The sequence below is a fragment of the Orcinus orca genome, chromosome 8 (assembly GCF_937001465.1).
Source record: "Orcinus orca chromosome 8, mOrcOrc1.1, whole genome shotgun sequence".
In the NCBI taxonomy this organism is placed as follows: Eukaryota; Metazoa; Chordata; class Mammalia; order Artiodactyla; family Delphinidae; genus Orcinus; species Orcinus orca.
In genome coordinates, this window is record NC_064566.1 from 98068065 (window position 1) to 98094760 (window position 26696).

At 43.4% G+C, this 26696-nt stretch overlaps 1 long non-coding RNA gene across 2 annotated transcripts in view; it reads left to right on the forward strand.

The window, feature by feature from the left end:
• The window catches only part of LOC125965154 (uncharacterized), a 294584-nt gene that overhangs the window by 135973 nt on the left and 131915 nt on the right, over positions 1-26696 (forward strand). For both annotated transcript variants that reach the window (XR_007478727.1, XR_007478728.1), the window contains exon 2: positions 11613-11714. This is a non-coding gene — a long non-coding RNA (uncharacterized LOC125965154). The remainder of the gene's footprint in view (positions 1-11612; positions 11715-26696) is intronic.

A 26696-nucleotide genomic window follows, 5' to 3' on the forward strand; every position in this document is an offset into this window, starting at 1 on the left:
AGTGAAGGGCCCTCCTTTACAGTGAAAGAATTTTGATTGTGAGTTATCTGCAGGAGACACGGAAAACTCCAGTTGAGCTGTTTGCAACTCTTTTGTCCTGCTAGTAAATATTAACCTTCAGAGTTTCTTTTCGCTCTTCCAATATTATAGTGGCTAAAACAATCTTTCACTTAACTTCCAAACCACCACCAAAATCGAGTCATGAGGAGGAAAGTAGAAGTGGAGAGAGTCAAAACACCTTCCTCTTAGGGGGTAGAAAGCACTTCTTTTAACCTTTCAGCTCACTGAGGAGAGATTGGACACGCTGTTTTATCTCCAACTTCTGCAGATGGGAAAAAGCAGTGACATATCCCAACAAAACCCCATCCTCTGCGCACATGAAAAAGACATAAAAGAAAAGACAACCTCAGAGCTTTTTCACAGAAGGATGATACTTTTGGAACACAGCACTGTTTAAAGCGTTGATAAAATTATTTAATTTTTCCAGGCAAAAACAAGAGAAAAGGTAAGGAAGGAATTTGATCTCTATGACTGTGTTTAACAGTCAAGTTCATTCCTGGAACAGATATTAATTGAGCACTTACAACACTGGGGCTGCAGCAGCATACAGGGCAGAACAGGCTTCTGCTCACGTGGGGTGCGGGTTCCCGTGGAGGGACAGGATGAATGAACTGGCAAATATACTGTATGTCAGGGGGTGGTAAAGTGCTGTGAAAAAAACTGGAGCAGGTCAGGAGGTGGAGGTGACAGCTGGAGGGGTAGTTGCTATTTACATAGGGTGGCCAGTGAAGGTGGTGCTGATAAGGTGACACTTGAGCTGGGAACTGAAGAGAGTGTTGAGGAAGCAAGTCATGTAAAAATGTGGGAGAAGACAGTCCCCAACCAGGGACCAGCAAACGCAAGTGCCCTGAGCCAAAAGCAAGTTCAGCCTTCATTCAGCCTTCATTGATTCATTCATACAGTCTCTCTTTCATTCATTTTTTTCTTACAAATAATAACTCAATGCCAATTATGTTCTTCTAGGGAACATCGTTTTGTGAAACTTGTACTACATTTTGGTTATGAAATGCATATTTGCTGACCAACTAATCAGTATACTTTGGCATAGGAGGAAAATAATGAGGTAGGTAAGATTCTCCCAGACATATACAAATAGACAGACATATACAAATAGACAGACATATACAAATAAATGTAGCACCCCAGGAGGCTTCAGGTTATTGGGAAAATAGCTGGGCTTTGGAGAGAGAGATCCTGGTCCAGGCTTTTTAAACACCTAGCCCTGGGTAAGTGACTTTCTTCCTTGAGCCATAGAGCGTGAGGCAAGTGATATCTACTGTGTAGAACTCTTGTGAAGAGTAAATGAGATGACCTATATAAAATATAGAGCAAACAGTAGGCATTCAATTAATGTACCTTCTCTTCCATCTCTCCTGATATAGTAGTATGATATGACTGACTAGTTAAACACATACTACGAACATAATCTTAATATTTGGCACCCTTTATTGTGATGACCGATGATGGGCCTATCTCACATACAAAACCGAGGTTTTCTTGAAGATAAGCGACGTCGTGTTAATAACCATTGTTTCTACTGGGCCCAGCCTAACATGTAGCACATAGTGGGGTATTCAGTAAATGTTTACTGACTGAGTAGAGCTAACAAGTGCTCAGAACAGGAGTGGTCAGAACCGTATCTGCCATGGATCGTTACATAGAAGGAGAGAAAGGTTAAATTAATCATTTTTGATTTACAACAGTGGTCAGAGGTCAGGTTTTCTATGTGATCTGTATAGGGCCCGGACCATTAAAAAATTATTTAAAATTCCTCTGAACATGGTATATTTCAGAGGCCTGTCTAGGAATCAAACAGGGTCCTTACACACATTTCTTTTGTAATGTGTTTAAGTAATTAGGAAATGATAAACACTTCATTCTTTTTTTTTTTTTAACATCTTTATTGGAGTATAATTGCTTTACAATGGTGTGTTAGTTTCTGCTTTATAACAAAGTGAATCAGTCATACATAAACACATGTTCCCATATGTCTTCCCTGTTGCGTCTCCCTCCCTCCCACCCTCCCTATCCCACCCCTCCAGGCTGTCACAAAGCACCGAGCCAATATCCCTGTGCCATGCGGCTGCTTCCCACTAGCTATCTACCTTACTACGTTTGTTAGTGTGTATATGGCCATGACTCTCTCTCGCCCTGTCACAGCTCACCCTTCCCCCTCCCCATAACCTCAAGTCCGTTCTCTAGGAGGTCTGTGTCTTTATTCCTGCTTTACCCCTAGGTTCTTCATGACATTTTTTTTTCTTAAATTCCATATATATGTGTTAGCATACGGTATTTGTCTTTTTCTTTCTGACTTACTTCACTCTGTATGACAGACTCTAGGCCTATCCACCTCATTACAAATAGCTCAATTTCGTTTCTTTTTATGGCTGAGTAATATTCCATTGTATATATGTGCCACATCTTCTTTATCCATTCATCCGATGATGGACACTTAGGTTGCTTCCATGTCCTGGCTATTGTAAATAGAGCTACAATGAACATTTTGGTACATGACTCTTTTTGAATTTTGGTTTTCTCAGGGTATATGCCCAGTAGTGGGATTGCTGGGTCATATGGTAGTTCTATTTGTAGTTTTTTAAGGAACCTCCATACTGTTCTCCATAGTGGCTGAACCAATTCACATTCCCACCAGCAGTGCAAGAGTGTTCCCTTTTCTCCACACCCTCTCCAGCATTTATTGTTTCTAGATTTTTTGATGATGGCCATTCTGACTGGTGTGAGATGATATCTCATTGTAGTTTTGATTTGCATTTCTCTAATGATTAATGATGTTGAGCATTCTTTCATGTGTTTGTTGGCAGTCTGTATATCTTCTTTGGAGAAATGTCTATTTAGGTCTTCTGCCCATTTTTGGATTGAGTTATTTGTTTTCTTGTTATTGAGCTGCATGAGCTGCTTGTAAATTTTGGAGATTAATCCTTTGTCGGTTGCTTCATTTGCAAATATTTTCTCCCATTCTGAGGGTTGTCTTTTGGTCTTGTTTATGTAAACCCTTCATTCTTAATGGCAGTGGACACATAATTCAATCCCATGGATGGTGCAGCAGACCATATTGTCCCTAAGTTTCAACTTCTCGTAAGTGAACTTAGTTAATTTCATTTTCTCTTTCTACTCTTGCACACGCTCAGGCAGAGCCGCCGAGCAGCTTTTTCTTTTTTAATTTTTATTGGAGTATAGTCGATTTACAATGTAGTGTTAGTTTCAGGTTTACAGCAAAGTGAACCAGTTATACACGTACCTATATCCACTCTTTTTTTTTTTTTTCACTCTTTTTTACATTCTTTTCCATATAGGTCATTACCAAGTACTGAGTAGAGTTCCCTGTGCTCTACAGTAGGTCCTTGTTAGTTATCTATTTTATGTACAGTAGTGTGTATATGTCAATCCCAATCTCCTAATTTATCCCTCCCCCACCCACCCTTTCCTCCTGGTAACCATAAATTTGTTTTCTACCTCTGTGACTCTATTTCTGTTTTGTAGATAAGTTCATTTGTACCCATTTTTTAGATTCCGCATATAAGCGATATCATATGATATTTGCCTTTCTCTGTCTGACTTCTTCACTCAGTATGACAATCTCTAGGTCTATCCATGTTGCTGCACATGGCATTATTTCATTCTTTTTTAAGGCTAATATTCCATTGTACCACGTCTTCTTTACCCATTCCTCTGTCGATGGACATTTAGGTTGCTTCCATGTCCCGGCTATTGTAAATAGTGCTGCAATGAACATTGTGGTGCATGTGTCTTTTTGAATTATGGTTTTCTCCAGATATATGCCCAGGGGTGGGATTGCTGGATCATAAGGTAGTTTTTTAAGGAATCTCCATACTGTTCTCCATAGTGGCTGTATCAATTTACATTCCCACCAACAGTGCAAGAGGGTTCCCTTTTCTCCACACCTTCTCCAGCGTTTATTGTTTGTAGATTTTCTGATGATGCCCATTCTAATTGGTGTGAGGTGATACCTCTTTGTAGTTTTGATTTGCATTTCTCTAATAATTAGTGATATTGAGCAGCTTTTCATGTGCCTCTTGGCCACTGTATGTCTTCTTTAGAGAAATGTCTATTTAGGTCTTCTCCCCATTTTTTGATTGGGTTGTTTTTCTTTAATACTGAGCTGCATAAACTGTTTTTATATTTTGGAGATTAATCCGTTGTCTGTTGATTCATTTGCAAATATTTTCTCCCATTCTGAGGGTTGTCTTTTCATCTTGTTTATAGTTTCCTTTGCTGTGCAAAAGCTTTTAAGTTTCATTAGGTCCCATTTGTTTATTTTTGTTTTTATTTCCATTTCTCTAGGAGGTGGGCCAAAAAAGATCTTGCTGTGATTTATGTCAAAGAGCGTTCTTATGTTTTCCTCTAAGAGTCATAATGAGGTATCACCTCACATCGGTTAGAATGGGCATAGTCAAAAAATCTACAAACAGCAAATGCTGGAGAGGGTGTGGAGAAAAGGGAACCCTCTTGCACTGTTCGTGGGAATGTAAATTGATACAGCCACTATGGAGAACAGTACGGAGGTTCCTTAAAAAACTAAAAATAGAATTACCATATGACCCAGCAATCCTACTACTGGGCATATACCCTGAGAAAACCATAAATCAAAAGACACATTCACCTCATTGTTCATTGTAGCACTATTTACAATAGCCAGGTCATGGAAGCAACCTAAATGCCCATCGACAGACGAATGAATAAAGAAGATGTGGTATATATACACAATGGAATATTACTCAGCCATAAAAAGGAACGAAATTGGGTCATTTGCAGAGATGTAGATGGACCTAGAGACTTTCGTACAGAGTGAAGTAAGTCAGAAAGAGAAAAACCAATATTGTATATTAAACGCATATATGTGGAATCTAGAAAAATGGTACAGATGAACCAGTTTGCAAGGCAGAAATAGAAACACAGATGTAGAGAACAAACCTATGGACACCAAGGGGGGAAAGCAGGGCAGGGGTGGTAGTGGGATGAATTGGGAAATTGGGGTTGACAGATATACAATAGTATGTATAAAAGAGTTAACTAATAAGAACCTGACGTATAAAAGTAAATAAATAAAACTAAATTAAAAACAAAAAAGCAAAGTCCATAGTTACCATTAGGGTTCACTCTTGGTGTTGTACATTCTATGTGTTTGAAGAAATGTGTAATGAAATCTACCCTCCACTGCAGTATCATACAGAGTAGTTTCACAGCCCTAAAGCTCTTCTATTCTTCCACTCTTGCACGGTACACATGGAGATGCACCATCGAGATCCCTCTTTAAAGAAGGGCTTGCTGCCCTGTTCTGGGAAATACAGAGAGCAGCTTACAGCTGTCAGCATCTTCTGACTCTGCTTCAGCTATAGAGAGCATGACCTCCCCTGAGATCATACCTTCCCTGGGACAGCCCACCTCCAGTGACTGTGAGCGACACAGGTGTATAAAGGCCCTGGCACTTTGGTCCAGGTATTTCTTTTTTTTTTAAATTAATTAATTAATTAAATTTATTTGGCTGTGTCAGGTCCTAGTGGCGGCACACGGGATCTTCATTGCAGCATGTGGGATCTTTTGTTGTGGCACACGGCCTTCTCTAGTTGTGGCGTGCAGGCTTCTCTCTAGTTGTGGCTCGTGGGCTCTAGAGTGCGAGGGCTCAGTAGTTGTGGTGCACAGGCTTAGTTGCCCCACAGTATGTGGGATCTTAGTTCCCCGACTAGTGATCGAACCCATGTCCCCTGCAACGGAAGGTGGATTCTTAACCACTGGACCACCAAGGAAGTCCCCTGGTCCAGCTATTTCTAATTGACGTAAGACAACTCTGACTAGCAACACCCACTCCAGAGCGCTCCTCTGGGTTGAAGGAGGTCCGCATTACAGTTCTACATTGTCCTCTGACAAATACAGCTTCTTCCTGCCTTTCACAGGTGTGGATCCCCAATAAACATCTTGCAAACCAAACTGTCTCAGCATCTGCTTTCAGAGCACCTGGCCTGTGACATGCCTCTTCAACTGTATAACTATACATATGTATGCATGTGTATATGTAAGTATACAAATACACCCATATATGCATTATATATGTACATACATTATACATGTATATATTATATATAATGTACATACACACACACATATATACCTTCACACCCAACGTAGTGTCAGAGAGGTGCCTTTGTTCCTATCTGGGGCTGACCCTGGCTAATTGGCACTGTCTCTCCTGTACCTCATTTCTTCCCAGTCTGTTGGTCAAGGCATCATAGCTTCTGTGAGAGAGTGAAGAGTTCCTCTTCTTCCATGCATATGTTTCCCATGAGGACTGTGGATCCGAACACTCTAGCTTCTTCCTCTTTCCCTGACCGTAGGACTGGGCATGAAAGTCAGACTGGCCCGATCAGTCTTGATGGCATTTGACCAGAGCTGAGGAGAAATGCTCTATTTTCTGGTGGAAAAGTTGGGAACATATACAGCAGGAGCAGCCTGTGGAATGGGTGTAGTCTGTGCTTGTCTTCATGGGAGAGAGTATGGAAGATACATACAGTGCAGCAGAGGTGAGACAGTGGTCCCGGAAACATCAAACCTCTGGGTACAGTCATATCCTGTTACACTCCTCTTGCTGGTCATGTGAGCCAGTCTGTTTCTGTTTTAGCCTAAGTTAGTTGATGAAGATATACTGTCCTTTGCAGTCAGGAGTCCTGATGAATAGACCCCTCCAATTTTGCTGTCTACGCCATGTTTTTGTGTCCCTTGCAGGACTTTTCTCCTTTAATTAACCCATCTTCCAGTGTCTTTATTCTGTCCCTCTCTACTGGCTGCTTTCCCTTTGCATAAAACAAACACAGATCTCACTAATGGTGGAGAGAAGACTGTCCATTGAGTCCTCAGTCTCTTTAGCTACATTTCTACTCTCATTTTTTTGCTGCATGGCTAAATTTCTCTTAATAGTGGGCCATACACACCCTTACATCCTTACTTCATTCTCTTAACCTCCTGCAATCTGTCTTCTGTCCTCACCTCTCTACTAAAACAGCAATTTTGAAACCAGTTATCTAGTAATGGCCCAAACAAAACAACCTTTCCTCAGTTTCATTATCTTGGATCTATTTCTGGCATATGACACTATTAATCACTGACAACCTCCTCTGCCCTCTGGCAAGACATGGTCTTGAACTTCCCTTCTTAGAGGCCCTACATTCCACTGGCATTCCTGAGGAGCGAGGTTCTGGTGGAGTCATGAGGGAGAAGATTCAGAGCGTAAGAGAGCAGGACGCTTCTACTTTGGGAGAAGCAGCTCTTGAGATGATTTGGAGAGCAGTGGGTAGAAATGGAGGGAACTTGATTGGGTGCCTTTGTTTTTAAGTAAAGTAAGAGTCAAGCCAAGTGGCTGAAAGTGTGGAAGACAAGGTGGAAATGTCAGTATTGAAGAAAGTGGATAAATTTTAGAAATATTATAAAGAACAAATTAACCAACCCTAAAGAAACGAATACTATGGTTATAAACCAGCATCGATGGTCCAGATAAGAGAGCTAGCTTGGATTCAATCAGCACAATTTCATAGCTTGTGCCAAATGTCCAAATTTAGGGGAAACCAGTTTAGTAGCAGTTGCAAGCTTAGAGGCATCATGGAAATGCTGACCAGGATCCAGATTGGGTGAAGGTGAGGCCAGAAGAGGCTTTAGATCTTCAGACCATGGCAAATATTAGATTAACAAGGCTGAGAGAATAGGAAACATGAGGACAAGTTGGTGAAGCAGAGGTCTTAGAGTTGAAAATCTCCAATTGATACATGATCCATGGTGGGGCCCTCCTCTGCATTAGTGGTTCTCAAACTTTTGTGCATCAGAATCACCTGGAGGGCTTGTTAAAGCACAGATTGCCAGCCCCACCCCTGAAAACTCTGATTCTACAGGTCTAGGCAGGGCCTGAGATTTGCATTTCTAACACGTTTCAGGTGATGCTGATGCTAGTGGTCCTATGCTTTGAGAGCCACTGCTTTGTGCTGAGAAACAGAAAGGAGGTGAAGGTCATTGATGTTGAGGAGGTTGAGATGCTGAGAGGCTTAGGTCATCAGTCATCAATAAAAGCTCAGTGTGCTCCTGGAGAGCACGTGCTCCAGATTAAAGGTCAGAAGCGTACATTAAGGAGTGAGGGAAAAGACTTGCCAAGGAGAAGAGCTCTCGGGCGATGGCGGCAGGACAACGCTCTGCAAGGTAGGTTGAAAGCAAGTGTGACCTTTTTTGAGTTGCGGTCAGGAAAGAGAAAGCAGCTTCGGGAAGGGGGTTTGAGAGCTAGTTCCAGTTAAGGGAAAGCCACATTTCCATTTGACAGCGAGGTGGAAAGAATGCTGGCGTGAGGATTTGCAGCCATGTGGGAGTTTGCTCATTAAGCAGGATTCCACAGGACGCCAAAGAAGAGACTTGTTGAAAAGATGGTATGGAATATGTGGCGTGGATGAAAAAGTGATTTAGCTGTAGGTGGGGGTGACTAAAAGGAAAAGCAGGGGAAGGGAATAAGGTTGGTGGGCTCTGTGCTTAGACTAGAAGTAGGGAGACAAGTTAGACCGAGTTTGGGGGCAGGGGAAAGTTTTGCACTTGTGTTAGTGATCAGGGAAGGAGGCTGCCGACGAGGCGTTCTACCTTCACTGTGGGAATTCAGACCACTTCTCTGTTGTGTTATGTGAATATCTGTTTATGTCTGCTTTTGCCTTGACAGTGTCTTCTTAGTTTCTAATGATAATAGTGTTATTGGGTAGAAGGTAGGCGGAGGGTATTGTGAGTGGGGTTAGGAGGCCAGGCTGAGGCTTGCCTGTATGGATTTTTTTTTTTTTTTTTTTTTGCGGTACGCGGGCCTCTCGCTGTTGCAGTCTCTCCCTCTGCAGAGCACAGGCTCCGGACGCGCAGGCTCAGCGGCCATGGCTCACGAGCCCAGCTGCTCCGCAGCATGTGGGATCTTCCCGGACCGGGGCACGAACCCGCGTCCCCTGCATCGGCAGGCAGACTCTCAACCACTGTGCCACCAGGGAAGCCCCTGGATTTTTTTTTTTTTTTAACCCTAGGATCTTTATAGTATACTGGGCACAAGTAAATATGTATACGGTCCACCTTTACTGTCATCACTGTTGTATAGTATGGCTTGTGCCTGACTGCATATGATACTGAGTTAAGTGTTGTAACAGGAGAATGCTAGACTCATTTTAGAAGTTCAATGGAGCACACAAACATTTTGAAGCAAACACACTCTGCTATCATGAGAAATAAGACTGAGCTAAGAATCAAGATTCTTGTTTCCACTGTTTTGTGACCTCCATGGTGTTTGGTTCTGTGGTTTCTGAAGACCCTTGCCATTGGCGACACTATTGTAGAGTGGAAACAGAGTGGCTTCAAAATTAGATACGTTGTGACCCTAGTCCTCCCTCAGCCCCTACCACCTTGGAGAAGTCCACCCAACCCGTCTGGTCCTCAGGGTCTTCATCTTTAAGTGAAAAAGATAATTGACCTCATAGAAGTTGTTGCAAAAATGAAATGAACAACACCTGTCAATTTCTTAAGTACTTCTGGGTCATACTAAGTGCTCAGCAGTATCCGTTTTTTTTCTTCCTTCCCTAGTCCCCACTTTTCTTTTCTTTTTAAAGGTTGAGCCTTCTTTTAATTAATTTATTTTTAGTTTTGGCAGTGTTGGGTCTTCATTTCTGTGCGAGGGCTTTCTCTAGTTGTGGCAAGCGGGGGCCACTCTTCATCGCAGTGCTCAGGCCTCTCACTGTCGCGGCCTCTCTTGTTGCGGAGCACAGGCTCCAGATGCGCAGGCTCAGTAGTTGTGGCTCACGGGCCTAGTTGCTCCGCGGCATGTGGGATCTTCCCAGACCAGGGCACGACCCCGTGTCCCCTGCATTAGCAGGCAGATTCTCAACCACTGCGCCACCAGGAAAGCCCCCCACTTTTATCTTTATCATTCTGTACATTTTTAGGGGCCAGAGAAGTATTTCACTGTGGGACTGCAGGGTGTAGATGAGCAGAAGACCTCTTGAAGTACCCACCTCACAATACACCACTTCTTACCGTTGTGTAACTTCCTTGCTTGGCAGGAAAGTTTCCTCCACGTGACTAGCTCCTTTTTCATGTGATACGTGCCTGTAAAGCAGGGCTTGGATGTTCTAGAAAGGGAAAGTGTCTCAGAAAAAAAAACAAACAGGGATTACATTTCCCTGCACATACTTGCGAATTTGAAATTAAGAGGAACAAGGTTTTGCCAAGACTGTGTCTTGCTTGGACCCTTGTTCTGAACCTGAAAGCTCTTGGCAGTTCATACAGCATGCGCCTCCCTTCATCTGCCCCTGGACTGGACATACGTTGGAAATTTATAGTTTATTTTCCCAATGCTTCATCTTGGTGCACTTCCCTGATGGTGTCAATTAGTAAAAACCGTGGAAAGCCTATATTTCTGATGTTCCCCACGCCATGGTGAGCATAAGCTGGCAGTAACTCTCTCTGACACTGTGAATACTTTGAAACTTTGTTTCAAAACAGTTTGAAGAAAACCCTATTTATAACTAACTCTGTGTACACTTTGAGTCTCCCAGAAAAACTTGCCTAAACGTCACCAAGGTGAATGGAGGAGGATGTGGAGAGGCATTGCCACGTGTTCTATATATTTCTGTCCTATTTTGGGACTTGGGGGGCGGGATGGGGGGAAGAATTACTCTTTGTAGAGTCAAAACTAGGGTGTACTAAAGTTTGTGCACTATGAGTTGCTCTGATAAATTTAGACTCCCGAAAGTTCTTCTACGCACTTCAGTTGAAAGTAAAATAAGAATGAAGTGAGCTGACATCCTCATTCACGTAATATGTAAATGTCAGTGCTGTCAGCCCCGGACTTATTTGGGCCTGTCTTATTTTGTTTCTGTCATAGAATGTTTCTCTTTAGATTCCTTGAGTTAGATGCTGCAAGTCAGAAAAATAAGTTTATAGAGTATGAACATGAGAGAGGCACCTTGATGCTTTTCATTTTTACAGCTGTGTTGTTATACGTGTATCCATTTTCCAAAGAATATGACCCTGATTCTGGGGGTTATTTTCTTTATGTTTAGAGTGAAGATGAGGGTTGTTAGCAGAAGTGGGGAGCAGAGATATGAACAGAGTGGGCTTTACTGCTTGAGGGACACATTGTCCCCATCCTTCCCTAAGATGGTCTTTTACCATGGCTCATTTTCCCAGTGGGCAGGTAGGTCTTGCTTTGTCTGCTGTACCTGGTATAATGCCCCATGTTCTTCTCTTAAGGGACAAATTCAGAGGAACAATGACGATGGCACCCCTAAGACCACGTAGGGTTAGGGGCCTAAGGAATCTGAGGCATTACGAGGCTGCACGTAAAACGGGAAGAGAGGCTGGGATGGGCAGCCTCATCCTGGATGTCTTCGCCCTCTCTTTATCACAGCGCTGCCCTTGCAGTTTTGCTCCCTGGTTAGCTTGTGTGGCCCCTGCACACACTGGTCCCCAGAGACTGAGGTGAAGCTGGCATTTGCATGAGGAATCTGCTCTCTGTTCTGCAGGATCTGTTCCCAGACCGGGTGGGTCTCCTTCAGGTTCGGCCACGCAGGAGCACCAGAGCATCCGTCTTTTCACTCCGAGGTCTCAGGGAAGCCTGCAGCCAGGTAGGTCATCATCCTAGACGTTCTGAATCAGTCCTGCTGAGGAGGCAGTGGTCAGGCAGGCTGGTGGTCTGCCATTGTCCTCCTGTTCGTCACTTCGTGGAGAGCAGCAAATCCTCCTTCCTCCATTACTCTTTCAAAAGGGACGGGGGAGGAAGGAGTGGGTCATGAATATTTAATCAGGGGAAAGTAGGCACACATTATTTGGGTAAACTACTTAACAGCGGTGCGAGACTCTCCTCAGATGGGGGTAGGTGCCGCATCACCGGCCTAGCGTGCTTTCACCCTTAATCATCTCTTCTCGGTTTCCTTTGAGTGGGGATCTACGAAGGCTCCTGTCTCTCCATCAAACCACATCTCTAATTTAAACGGCTGTTAATAAGGGTTAAATCTGCAGGCTGAGCTGGCCCTTCACTTGTTACTTGCAAAGGGGGAAAACATCAATGGAGCAGGAAGCCAGAGGGGCGTCCATTCTGAGAAGCCGTAATGAATTACGTTTCCTTAGGAAAGCTGGCAGCCTCCAGTTCTCCCATAGCCTCCCTTTCACGGAACCAAGCCCTCTGTGACACATCAAATTTAATGAGACTGCACAGATCTCAAGGAAGGGGCGCGCTGCTGCCGGGGCACTTTATTAAGAAGGATCAGAGAACACTTGCTGGCTTTTAAAAGGAGTCCTTAAAGGCAAAGGATCTTTTGTGGGGAGTGGAAGGAGGTCCCTAATTTCAGTGTTTCATGTCCCCTCTGGAGCACTTGAACGACCTAATTCGATGTGAGCTTTTGGGTCTCAGCACGGGCAAACAGGTCCTCAAACCTCAGGACCATTGAAGACCAAGAGGATTGTGGTAGGTAATTAGGGACCTTCTGATTTAAGCGCCACGCCTCCACCCCTGTAGGCCATTAGAAGGAAATGGAGAGAGATGTTGCGTAACTGTCTTCCCTGTGATGAATCATTGTCATAATTGTATTTACCAAATCAATAATCAAATCGCTTATTTAGCCAAGAGGACTGCACTTAGGCACACAATGTGCAAGGCGTTTTGAAATCTAGAAAAGCTGGTATATGTATTGGCTGTAGGTTTGGGAGACGGCATTATCTGGGCATCAGGAGACTTTCATTCAAGTATTAGTTTTGTTGCCAATTTACAAAGCTTCTATAATCAAATGATATAACTTGGATTTCAATTTACTCGTGTATAAAATGAGAAGGTGAGGGTCATGTACAACTCTCCATTGAGACTTAGAGCTCTGAGTCAGTCTTAGAAAACAGAACAGACGATGGTGCTAGACCAAGAACACTTGTGTGAGCCAGACACAGCTCCAGGAAGCAGCTACGTCACATTTCTTTGAGTTCTTTCTGAATTCTCCCCAAACAGCTCTTCTGGCACGCAGAGCTCCAGGTATTGCATTCCAGAGCCTCTTTCCTCCCTCAGTCTCTATTGATAAGCATTTTTTTCTTATGCCAAGAAAAATAATAAAATGATAGCTGACATGTACGACATGATTATCACAGCCCAGGCACCAGGCTGAGTGATTTATGGGCATTGTATTGAGAGGTGTGGTAGATAAGAACACAGACTGGAACCAGCCTTCCGGGGTTCCAGTCACCACTTGGCCACTTTCTAGCTGTGTGACCTTGGGCAAGTTACTTAATAAATATCGTGTTTATTGATGTCTGGCATATAGCAGGTGCTACAGAAGTGCTCGTGTTATGATCTCATTTAAACCTGGAAATATTCCTTTGAGGTTGGTAAGATTATCCCCATTTTACAGACAGGAACCTGTAATTCAACAAATTATAAGATCACCTAGCTGGTGAGAGGCAGTACTGGGAATCAGGCAGAGTCTGAGCTCCTAACCAGGGTTCTCATGCTCCAGTTCTGGTCTTTTAAAAGGTCTTCTTTGTGCTTCAGTGGAAGTAAAATCCACCAGCATGGCTGGAGAAGGGATTTTAATGCTCCCCTCTGCATCTTATCTCAGAGCCCTTGGATTGCTCTTTGATCAGCCTTTCCTTTGATATCATTTTTGCTAGGTTGGCATCACAGCTGTTTCAGTTTCTTATTTGTGTGGCCTCCTCTTCAAGGTCATTGCATCTTTCCCTTGAGATTCCATTTTGATACCTACTTATGGTGTCTCCCTCTTTGCCATTGGTTGGGTGAGCGGGGAAGCAGGCCACCAATAGGGATGAGAGCAGGCACAAGTCACATTTCAATTGGGATTGAATGGGAACCAACCACTCATGAGGGTCTAGATCACTCTGCATCCCAAATGTCAGCTTTCTGGAGTCCAGAGGTTCAGAATAAATAGCAGTTGAAAGGAAGGATGACAGAGAGGTTCCATGTGAACATGGAAAAAAGCCCTGGAGTCTGGATAGGGGAGGTCAGAGAATGCAGCATCATAGCACTGTGACCTTATTAGAAGAATGCTCTGGACGACAGTGAAATTATAGTCACCGCTTTGAAGGAAATATTTTGTTTGTTTTCTTCCCTGTTGTACATTCATATGAGTTGTTCAAACTGAAGAGTCCAGACGGTTTACCAAGGTGATTAAATGATGTGCTTGGTCCACTCACCTCTCTGGCTCCATACTTGAGCTCGTGGTCTGATTTCATCTCTGGGAGCAGAAGAGAGACAAATTATGCATATAATTTGCCATTTATTTATTTAAAGTCATGTTTTCTTTGTGTCCTATGTCTTTTTATGGAGGTGCATCCTATTTCTCAGGCCACCATCTTAGTCTTGAAGCTTCCTGTGTGTTAGGACACCTTGTCTCTTCTTTCCTCTGTGTCTTCTGGTTCTTGTTCCAGTAAAGGGCACTCTTGGTATTGATTATTTCTTAGAAGAGTCTCTCTTGGAATAACTGAGTGTTGCCAGAGAGGCCTTTCCTCTTTCCTCTGCCCTTTCGGGTTCTTAGCACCCAACCCTGGCAGTTGGTAGACACTGACAACAGATTGCTCTGGAGTTATTCAGCTTGCAATAAACTACATCTAGGGGTAAAACCATTGTCACTGTGGGTTGCAGCAAGTACCTTCACCTGATCTAGAGAACTAGGCTTGGGACTGCCTTTGAGCCTGAGCTGGAAATGGAGCCAACAACAGACATCTGAGACATAATTCAGGAATATACTAACAATTTCCAACAAACTGGTAAAACAGGGACCAAAATAGCATGATCTCCACTCAACTCTGAAGCACTGAGCGTTGGCTAGACCCTGTGTTTTCTTTGATCATATTATTATTTTTTTTAATTGGAGTACAGTTGATTTACAATGTTATTAGTTTCAGGTGTACAGCAAAGTGACTCAGTTATACATGTACATATATTTATTCTTTTTCAGATTTTTTTAACCCATATAGGTTATTACAAAATATTGAGTAGAGTTCCCTGTGCTATCGATACTATAGAGTAGGTCCTTGTTGGTTATCTATTTTACATATAATAGTGCGTATATGTTAATTCTAAGCTCCTAATTTATACCCCCCACAAGTATCCCCTTTGGTAACCATAAGTTTGTTTTCCAAATCTGTGAGTCTATTTCTTTTTTGTAAATAAGTTCATTTGTATCATTTTTTAAAAATTAGATTCCACATATGAGTGATATCATGTGATATTTATCTTTCTCTGACTTCACTTAGTATGATAATCTCTAGGTCCATCCATGTTGCTGCAAATGGCAATATTTCCTTCTTTTTTATGGCTGATTAATATTCCATTGTGTATATGCACCACATCTTTATCTATTCCTCTGTCAATGGACATTTAGGCTGTATCCATGGCTTGGCTGTTGTACTGGTAAATAGTGATGCAATGAACATTGGGATGCATGTATCTTTTCAAATTATGGTTTTCTCCAGATATATGCCCAAGAGTGGGATTCCTGGATCATATGGTAGCTCTATTCTTAGTTTCTTAAGGAACCTCCATATTATTGTCAATAGTGGTTGCACCAATTTACATTCTTACCTACAGTAAAGGAGGGTTCCCTTTTCTCCACACCTTCTCAAGCATTTATTGTTTGTATGCATGCTTTTTAATGATGGCCATTCTGACTGGTGTGAGGTGATACCTCACTGTAGTTTTGATTTGTATTTCTCTGATAATTAGTGATGTTGAGCATCTTTTTATGTGCTTTTGGCCATCTGTATGTCTTCTTTGAAGAAATGTCTGTTTAGATCTTCTGCCCATTTTTTTGATTGGGTTGTTTGTTTTTGTTGTTGTTGTTGTTGTTGTTTGACATAGAGCTGCATGAGCCATTCGTATATTTTGGAGATTAATCCCTTGTCGTTTGCTTCGTTTGAAAATATTTTCTCCCATTCTGTGGATTGTCTTCTCATTTTGTTTATGATTTCTTTGCTGTGAAAAAGCTTTTAAGTTTAATTATGTCCCATTTGTTTATTTTTGGTTTTATTTTCAGTACTCTAGGAGGTGGATCAAAACAGATCTTACTGCGATTATATCAAAGAGTGTTATGCCTATGTTTTCCTCTAAGAGTTTTATATTATTCAGCTTTACGTTTAGGTCTTTGATCCATTACGAGTTTACTTTTGTGTATGGTGTTAGAGAGTGTTCTGATTTCATTTTTTTACATGTAGCTTCCAGTTTTCTCAGCACCACTTATTGAAGATACTGCTCTTTTCTCAATTGTATATTCTTGCCTCCTTTGTCATAGATTAATTGACCACAGGTGTATGGGTTTATTTCTGGGCTTTCTATCCTGTTCCATTGATCTATATTACTGTTTTCGTGCCAGTACCATACTGTTTTGATTATGGTAGCTTTGTAGTATATTCTGAAGTCAGGGAGCCTGATTTCTCCAGCTCCGTTTTTCTTTCTCAGGATTGCTTTGGCTATTTGAGGTCTTTTGTCTTTCTTTTCAAATGTAAATTTTTTTTTGCTCTAGTTCTGTGAAAAATGCCATTTGTAGTTTGAAAGGGATTGCACTGAATCTGTAGATTGAGTTGGGTAGTATAGTCATTTTGACACTATTGATTCTTCTAATCCAAGAACATGGTATATCTTTCCATCCCTTTGTGTCATCTTTGAGTTCTTTCATCAGTGTTTTATAGTTTTCAGAGTACAGGTTTTTACCTCAGGTAGGTTTATTCCTAGGTATTTTTTTCTTTTTGATGTGGTGGTAAATGGGATTGTTTTCTTAATTTCTCTTTCTGCTCTTTCGTTGTTAGTCTATAAGAATGCAAGAGATTTCTGTACATTAATTTTGTATCCTTCAACTTTACTGAATTCACTGATGAGCTCTAGTAATTTTCTGATAGCATCTTTATAATTTTCTATGTGCAGTATCACGTCATCTGCAAACAGTGACAGTTTTATTTCTTCTTTTCCAATTTGGATTCCTTTTATTTCTTTTTCTTCTTCTTCTTCTTCTTCTTTTTTTTTTTTTTTTGCAGTACACTGGCCTCTCACTGTTGTGGCCTCTCCCATTGCGGAGCACAGGCTCTGGACGTGCAGGCTCAGCGGCCATGGCTCATGGGCCTAGCCGCTCCGTGGCATGTGGGATCTTCCCGGACCGGGGCATGAACCTGTGTCTGCTGCATCAGCAGGCGGACTCTCAACCACTGCACCACCAGGGAAGCCCTCTTTTTCTTCTTTTATTGCCATGGCTAGGACTTCCAAAACTATATTGCATAAAAGTGGTGAGAGTGGACATCCTTGTCTTCTTCCTGACCTTGGAGGAAATGCTTTCAGCTTTTCACTGTTGAATATGATCTTAGCTATGGGTTTGTCATATATGGCCTTTATTATTTTGAGGTAAGTTCCCTCTATGCCCACTTCTTGGGGAGTTTTTATCATAAAGGGTGTTGAATTTCATCAAAAGCTTTTTCTGCATCTAATGAGATGATCATATGGTTTTTATTCTTCAGTTAATGTGGCATATCACACTGATTGATTTGTGGATATTGAAGAATCCTTGTATCCCTGGGATAAATTCCACTTGATCATGGTATATGAGCCTTTTAATGTATTGTTGGATTTGGTTTGCTAGTATTTTGTCGAGTATTTTTGTGTCTATGTTCATCACTGATATTGGCCTGTAATTTTCTGTTTTGGTCATATTGTTCTAACCAGTGAAGTGGGGGATGGAAAGAGAGAGAAACTTCAAGAATGCAGATAGACTTAATGCCAATGAAATCTGGGTTTCTAGACATAAGAAACTATCTAACATGGAATTGGTGTGCTGGGACCTGGAACAAAGTAAACACTCAAAATTTGCTTGACTTGAAGGCTCCTGTAGATATACTAACCGCATTCAGATACTTCTTCCTCACAGACTCAAGAGGTTCATAATTTGAGTCATGAGAAAGGTGACATTTTTAGCTGACAGGGGATATAAATGTCTGTATTTATAGTACATAGCCATGGGTTTGGAATTCCCAATTGTGGCACTGAGATCTGAAGTGTGAGACACCAGAGTTCACTGTCAGCTGCTTACAGAATCACTGCCACTCTGTTCAGTCTGGGAGTGGTTTCTGGGGATCTAAACACAGTCAGCTTGGAAGGAACCATAGTACAACCTGCCTTGATTTTCTCTTGGTCTTTGGTTTAAAATTTTTCCTCTTGGGAAGTGGATATTCATACGTATTAACCTGGCGCCTACCATATGCAGAGCTGATGACATATACTTTGCGGTGGATGGAAAGTTAAAGAAGAGAATGTTGTGCTTCCCACAAGGTGCTTGAAGTCACAGGTGAACAAGTATAGCCATTAGGTAAATGACATAACCTACCTGGGCCTCACTTTCCACATCTGAAAAATTAAGTAGTAGAGTATCCACTTCATAGGATTATTTGGAGATTAAATAAGCTAATGTATATAAAGCCCTCAGTACCTGGCATGATGCATAGAAAGTTCTTAATAAGCACAGGAATAATCACTGTTGATAGCACGCATAGAGGATGGAATGTAACACACTCGTTACAGAGAAACCCCATGAAAGGGCTTCTTGCTCAAGAAACATGGAGGTCGAGAAAGATCAGCTTGCGGTTTAAGAGTAAACTCAGAGTGGGGCTTCCCTGGTGGCGCAGTGGTTGGGAGTCCACCTGCTGATGCGGGGGGCGCGGGTTCGTGCCCTGGTCCGGGAGGATCCCGCGTGCTGCGGGGCGGCTGCGCCCGTGGGCCATGGCCGCTGGGCCTGTGCGTCCGGAGCCTGTGCTCCGCAACGGGAGAGGCCACAACAGTGAGAGGCCCGTGTACTGCAAAAAAAAAAAAAAAAGAGTAAACTCAGCTTTATAATGACAAAACAAAAACAGACAAACCAAAAAACCCAAAAAATGATTGGATCAATTCTATGATTTCACAAAAGGCTGGTTCTGGGAAAGATACCTAGGCATGTCATATTTGCTGGTTCACTTAGTTATTGATTCGCTGTCTTCATTGAGACACAGCCTGTGTGTGCAAACAACAGTGGTGCATGTGTCAATCTTTACTGCTGCTCTGCTCTTCACTAAGACTGTGCCCTTTGGCAAGTCCATTGGACTTCCTAGGGGAAAGAAACCGAGGCTGGCAAAACTATGAAAAGCATCTAAACTTTAAAAAATTTACACCAGTCCTAGCTGGCAGTAAATGAAGTGACTTGGCCATGGTAGACACTGGCCAAGAGAAGGTCTCCAGAAGGTCATTTATAAGGGCACAAGGGGCCAACTCGACAATAAGCCCATTTTGCTACTCAAGGGGCAACACTTGAAGACTGTGTTCAGTGCCAGAGCCTGGGACAAGCCTGGGGACAAGGATCAGATCGTAGCTTTCTGAGGCTACTTCAACAGATATAGCAAAAAGGAATTGGGGCGTCGTAGGGAAAGAGAATTCTGTTCTCTGGACAGAGTGGCTAAGCCAGCCCCTGTGCCACCTCCCCACATCTCACCACCCACATTGGAAACACTCCTGGAATGCCATGTCCCTGAGCAGCGTTTCCGAGGGCTCCTTCATTGCTTTCCCTCCCTCCTCCTGAAAAGCTGAAATAAGTAAAAAGAAAAGATGGAAGAGAGGGAAGAAAGAAGGAAGGAAGGAAAGAAGGAAGGAAGGAAGGGAGGCTCTCTTCCCAGGAAGTAAGGCATTTGTGTAATTGAAGCTTTAGTCAGAGAAGGGCAAGTTGAGGGTTAAATATGTAAGAGAAAAAGAATGCAAAACATCAAGATTCAATAGAGGTTAGGCCTATTGAAAAGCCAAGGACATTTGGCTGAGAGAGTGGTGAGGGAAGTGGTGTTAAATTCAGACATTTCAACTCTGCGACTTTGGGCAGACTTCAGAATGAAGGGGCTAACATCCTAGCTGTGGTACAGAGAGTAGTGTTGTGTGTCTGACAGTCCCCAGGGTCTGCCCTGCCTCCCCTGAGTCCCCGTGATTCCCCCTCCCCACCAGGGCAATAAAGGAATGTAGGTGAAATCTGCCTGCGCTGGGGATGGACCAGGGATAACAGAATTCCCAGCCCAAGTGGAGAGTGGGCCAGCGCCCAGGGGCTCAGAAAGACTAAGGGTTTGCAAGGCGGGGAGAATATTAACCATATTGCTTCTGGGTTCTGTACCTGACTCCCAAATTGCAAGACGTTGTATTGTTTTCCCCTTAGGTTTTCAACTCCTTTCCTACTTTATCCATTTCTTTCTTTTACATGACTGTGTGCTCCGTTTCTCTGCTCTGCGGGGAAGAGAGGTTGGGGCAGGAGCGGGGAGAGGGGAGAGCATCAGGGAAGGAGGAAGGAACAGCTCAGCGGCCTGACCTTCTTCAGCTGCATGAAAATCATTCCAGATTTGAAAAGGGCTTTGGGGAGATTTACTGTTGGGATACCTGTGACTCTGCAAACGAGCTCTTTTGTCTCAATCTTCCCTCATGCCTGGGTCTCCCAGTCCCCCTAAGCCCTGCTACTTTTGAAGAGTTAAATCAGAGGGAAAACACAGTTTGGAAGGCGGTGTTTTGTGGAGGGACGGAGAGCAGGCTGCCTGGTGGTTACATAACCTGGCCGAAGGGAGGCTGGGCCTAGAGACAGAAGCCAGTGCTCAGGAAATAAAGAAAGGAGAGTAAGAAAGAGGAGGCAGGAAGGGAGAAGAAAGGGAGGGAGAAAGGAAGGAAAGAAGGAAGGAGAAAAGGAAGCAAGAAGGGAAAGAGGAAGGAAGGAGGGAAGGGACAGAGAGAAAGAAAGGGTAAAGAACCATAGCTTGATGTCCCAGGAGGATGAGTAAATGGGGGAAAGGAGTAGAAGGAACTAGTATAATATAAATGCATGTTTCAAAATTTCACACCACTGTCAGAGTTATGGAGCACTGAACAAACAGCCTCACATAGACATGAACTTAACCTTCACAAACAGGCAGATTGGAAGTTGATAGCCTTTAAAGCATTTTAAACAACAACAAGAAGCCCTGTTGTCTATGCAGTGAGATTCCCCTGGGTGTGGTGAGCTTCATACTCAAAGCAACCAGAAGTCGAGAGTTGAAAAGTATATCAATAAGAACAGCCATGAAAGCAAAGCTTCTGATTTAAATGAAAAGAGAATACCGAGTGAGCTATTGTTGGCACCAGGACTTCTAACTGGGTTATTATCTTGAACCCAACCCAATCTACCTCATAAAAGCTTGAAACTCAACTTCAGGCTGCTTTCAGGAGGAAAAGTCCCTAAACCCTTTCTTCTCCTACAGGGTCTTGACCTTCAAGTGTAGAATAGGTCTGATCAATATTAGGAAACTAAGGTGTGCTTTACGCCTGCGCACACAGAACTTCAGTGGCACTGTGCCCGAGTGTCCACACACTCAGGCCCCCACGTGTGTCCACACCACACAAGCACCAATGAGCACATGGGATGAACTGTTTGCAGCACCCCACCACATACACACCCCCCACCAGGGAAGATGCTTTTATGGTATTTCCAGCTCTTCTGCATCTCAGCATGACTAAAAAGGAGAAGAGACAAGGAAATGAAGGAAAGGAGTTCCCTGGCAGCCCAGTAGTTGGAATTCTGCACTTTCACTGCCGAGGGTCCAGGGTTCAATCCCTGGTTGGGGAACTCAGATCCTGCAAGCCTCGCAGCACAGCCAAAATAAATAAATAAATAAAAATAATTTAAAAAATGAAATGAAGGAAAAACCTGCCACTTACTGGGCCAGCACCTACTACGGGTGAGGCACTGGTCAGAGTGCACCTTTTCTATGTAACATCACAATTCATTGCGTTTAATGGTGCTTTTAGAATCGTGTTTTAACACATGGCACATCTGAAGCAATCTCTTCTGGTAAACTGCCTTAGAGAGAGGCCGTTTCTCTTTGCAAAGCCAGCTGTGAGTTGCTGGAAGGCACGCAGCTGCAGACAGCTGGAGGGGGGCTGGACTGTAACGGGATCCCGGAGAAGTGAACTCTGGCTCGCAGGCCTGAGGCCACAGGAGGGAAGGCTTGTGGGCAGGGAGGAGCTGCTGCTTGCATTGGCTTGTCCCAGGCTTCTGCTGCCTTCCTCATTTACCTGAGGGAACCGAACCCATCAGTAGAACTTACAGAACCAAATCACCTGGGAACCACAGCAGGTTTCCCTCAGCCCTCGTTCTGTATTTTCGTAATTTCCCGTGATTTTATCCTCCTGAGACCACCTCACCGTTGGACTCCGTCTGACTTGCAAATTGTCTCTCTCAAGACCTAGAAGATGCCTTTTGTGGGCTCCAAAAGAAATGCGGCAAAACCCTTGAAGCCAAAGCAAGTTCCCAAAGAATGTTTGGCAGCGGGTGTAGGAAGCACTTCCCCCATGGCCAGTGAAATATTTGCCCCCAGGCACGAGAAGGGAATCTCCATTTGTTTTCTCTCCATTCAGTTTTTCTAGAGGAAAATGAGTGGCTTGAGCTGGGGGAACAGAGCCCAGCGATTTGACCTCAAGGGAGTTTCCTCATCAATACAAAAACTAATATAGCTAGAGAAAGGTAATAACCCTTCCCAGCACAAATTATCCCCAAGCTTGGCTTTTGAACTTCGTCATTGAGACTTATCATTGGGTAACAGAAAATGCTTTTAAAAAACATGTTCTGCGGCTTCCCTGGTGGCGCAGTGGTTGAGAGTCCACCTGCCGATGCAGGGGACACGGGTTCGTGCCCCGGTCCGGGAAGATCCCACATGCCACGGAGCGGCTGGGCCCGTGAACCATGGCCGCTGAGCCTGCGCGTCCGGAGCCTGTGCTCCGCAACGGGAGAGGCCACAACAGTGAGAGGCCCGTGTACCGGAAAACAAAAACAAAAACAAAAACATGTTCTGAGCAAGGAAGATAAAGTGGTCACAAAATGACCAAAGAAGCAGCTCCCCATTGACCTTATGACCTGGCTTGAGCCTTGGGTCTGTATACCCACCCTTGCCACATACAAAGTACCCAGAAAAGCCAAAGATCCTGACACTCTCATGGTTCAAAGCCAGCAGTGCTGGAGGAGCAGTATCAAATGTCAGCCAAGGTGCGGAGAGCATTTCAGGCTACAGACAGGAAGTGTGTTTAGGGGTTAGGGGCCAAGGAGATCAGCAATAGGTCAGGAAGGAGACTGTGAGGTGGGTCAAAGGCAAAAAGGTTCAGGAAACAAGGTGAGAATATGGAAAGAGTGAGAGAGAATCTGTACTTATTAGGTATTGGGCATATGGAAGAGTTAGGGAACCAATGACCAAAATCACCCATCTGCACCAGGCATGATAATGACCGCTTGCATGAGTTATCTCACAACAGGAGGTCCTGATAAGGAACATGGAACTAACAAGCTACTGCCAGCTGGAATAATTTGGGAGGGGCCAAAGGGAGGGAGGAGATGCCAGCCCATAATATGTCCTGCCAACCTCCCAGAATCCTTCGCATTGGAATCCATCTTGGCTGAGAGATGCGTGCATCATCAGGAAGGACGCTGAGTCAGACCAAATATAAGCCAAACAAGATGACTGGCCAGAGACAACCCGGAAACAAACCCCATTACCATAAAACCTGAGACTGTGAGCCACGTGGCAGAGCAGGTGTCCTGGGTTCCCTTACTCTGCTACTTTCCGTCCGGGCGCCCCTTCCCGATAAAGCCTTTTGTTTTGTCAGCATGTGTGTCTCCTCAGACAATTCATTTCCAAGTGATAGACAAGAGCCCACTCTCGGGCCCTGGAAGGGGTCCCCCTTCCTGAAAAAGTGTGCTGGGTCCAACCTAATTTTTTAATCTTCTATACCAAGGAAATGGTCTACTGCTCTGGAAATGGAGAATACTAATGATTTGTATTTGCTTTGCAGTTTTCAAAATCTCATAGCCCAAATCCTCTCATTGGTGCCTTCAACAACCCAACGACATAAGCAGAACAGGGAGTGTTGTTCCCATTTAATTGATTTTGAAACTCAGACTAAAAGAGATGAAGAGATTTGCCCACCATTACTAATGGCAGAGGCAGACCTAGAACTCAGGGCTAGTGATACCCAGTTCAGTGCTCTATCTCCTATATCCTTTGACTCAATAACATTGGTTAGAAAGAACTGAAACTCAAGAGAAGGGAAGACTGGATAAGGGCAGCTTCTGGAATGTCAGTTCCAGGTGTGGGTAAATTTTCCCACAGTAATTCCAATGACTGGAATCATTCCATCTGTTTTCCACCCCCTGTGTTTTCTTCAAACGGCAACATCACCAGCAATGATTTATTTAGTCCAATCTGGTCCTGTGATCATCCTTGAGCTCACAAGGTGCCCCATGATTGACAGTTGTACATGGAGACAGAGAAAAGTGTTTCTCCCAGGGAGAGGTCCTGTGCCCGTCTTGCTTCTCTCTGAGGGTTAGTGGGAGGTGCTGGTGAGACCACATATGCGAAAATTCTTTTTAAAGTGTGAAGCGCTGTACATATTCATTCATTTGTTAAAAGAAAGAAAAAAATATTTTAAGTGCCCATGGTCTGCTAGGTACCATGTTAGGTGCTGGAGATACAAAGGTGAACGAAATATACCCGAATAAAAAAAAGTGTGATGAAAGTAAGCGCTGTATTGCCTGGTTATTTTGTCCCACACACTGCACAAAGCCCTGGACATAGATTATCTTTTTATTCTTCAACACACCCCAAGGTGGCAGTTGTTAATTTCCCAATTTACAGATGAGGCACGAGGTTAAGTAACCTTCCCAAGTAAGCCTGGATTTGAAGCCTGGGATCTTAACTCCAGGGCTCGCGCTCTTGCCTCGTGAGATGAACAGTGTTATACGATAGGGTTGGACATGCAGGCTGCAGTGAAAGGACCGTGGTGAGGAAGCTGGAACAGGTTTCATAGAGAAGAGATATGTGAAAATGGATGAGGAACTTACCAGGAGTCAGAGTGATGGTAGGGAGTCTCCCCCAGCCGAGGGGAGAGCACAGAAAATGGCATCAAGTAGAACCGAGGAGAAGCCGCGGGCAAGGAGCCGCTTCCCCTCCCTCTTCATTTTCTTGGTTTATTTCTTACGGTTTAATACCAATGCATAGAAAACTTCTCCGAATTTCAGTGTTTGTCTTTCCATTGAGTAATAATTCCATCCAAGGAAAAACCATTCTGGGTGGTAAGGAGGGTGACTATTTAAGATGTGGGCAAACCTTTAATCAAAACTTCTACCATCATCGAAGCTGGCGTTTCCCCCAATGCGCTTTGTGAAAACTTTTGCCTAAGGCTTTCAGATGTCGTTTGCCAGTTAAAATAATATAATTTGGCAATCGCCGAGGCTTTGTGTGTGTCTGTTGTGTGTTTAAGTGGAACCTCATGGCAGATCTGGAAAATCAGGTCACAAAGGCTGCTGGAGAGCTACCTCCCTTGGGAAATAAATGACAGGATTCCATCTCTCTGTGTTACCATCTTCGGTAAAGTGTTACCATTTTCATCATCGAGGTCATCATTTTCAGCAATGGGTTCTGTGGACTTCTGTTGTCATTACAGGACCATGGGTTATGCCCCCTGGGGGAAAACTCTTTGGAACGTGTATTAATATGGTCAAACAGAAACATGTAGATATATATGCAGGATGCATAAAAGAATCCAGGAAACTCTGAAATTAAGTTAGAAGGTTGAACATTTATAGGAGTTTAATTTGCAGGAGGCACTGGATGAGAATGTGGGAAGTGGCGCTGAAGAGGGAAACAAACTAGCATATTTGCATAATTTCTATCCTCACTTGAACTTCCACTGTTAATATTGAAACTTTTTACTATTTACCATTCAAATCTATCATCTTCAGAAGAAATTATATATACACCAAAAGTGCTTTGTGCCTTATAAAGTCCTGGTGACTGGTTTGTGGTTCCCACTTTTGTTTTGGGTGAGAAGGTTTATACTTGTCCTTTTCAGGCTCTGGAAACCAAGCCTCAGAAGTTTGGTGATGTGGACAGAATCCCTGAAAAAATTAACAGAAAAGGATGGAAGTACAATTCAGGTCTTATGACTTTCCATCCAGTGATTTTTACAAGAGATCTTGCCACCAGTCTGTACCCTGTTTTCACTTCTTGGGAAAACCTCTCTGCGGAATATAGGATTTCAGGTAGAAATATGATTGGCAGAATAGTTTGCAGAACTTGTTTATAAAACCAGAATCTCCCTCTCTGGAGACCTAGAAGGAAAATTATCTTTTGGATACGACTTAAAAGAAGGCTTCCCTATCCTGAAGCAGGAGCATGTCTAACACATTCTTGATCAAGATCTCTGATCCTGAGATTCCGTTGAGTAGGGTTTCTTGTCTCCACAGTGATAATGGAAACAGGAGAGCATCACACGCAGCCATTCTTATTATCTTTATTTACCCAGGCAAAGCATTGACCTTCGACTGCTCCCCATTTCTTTCTCTTGCCTCCACTGGTTGCATGTTCTTAATGTTGTTGCGTAAATGAGTCTAATTAGGAACATAAGTCTCAGACTGCAGAAAATCGCTTAGCTGCTCTCCATGAGCACTCAGCTTAAAGGAAATAGAATTAAAATGCAGAGTGGAATCACAGTATCCATTTCTCCATCTCCTTCTCTCTCCTCTCTCTCTCTCTCTCTGTGTCCTCACTTCCTT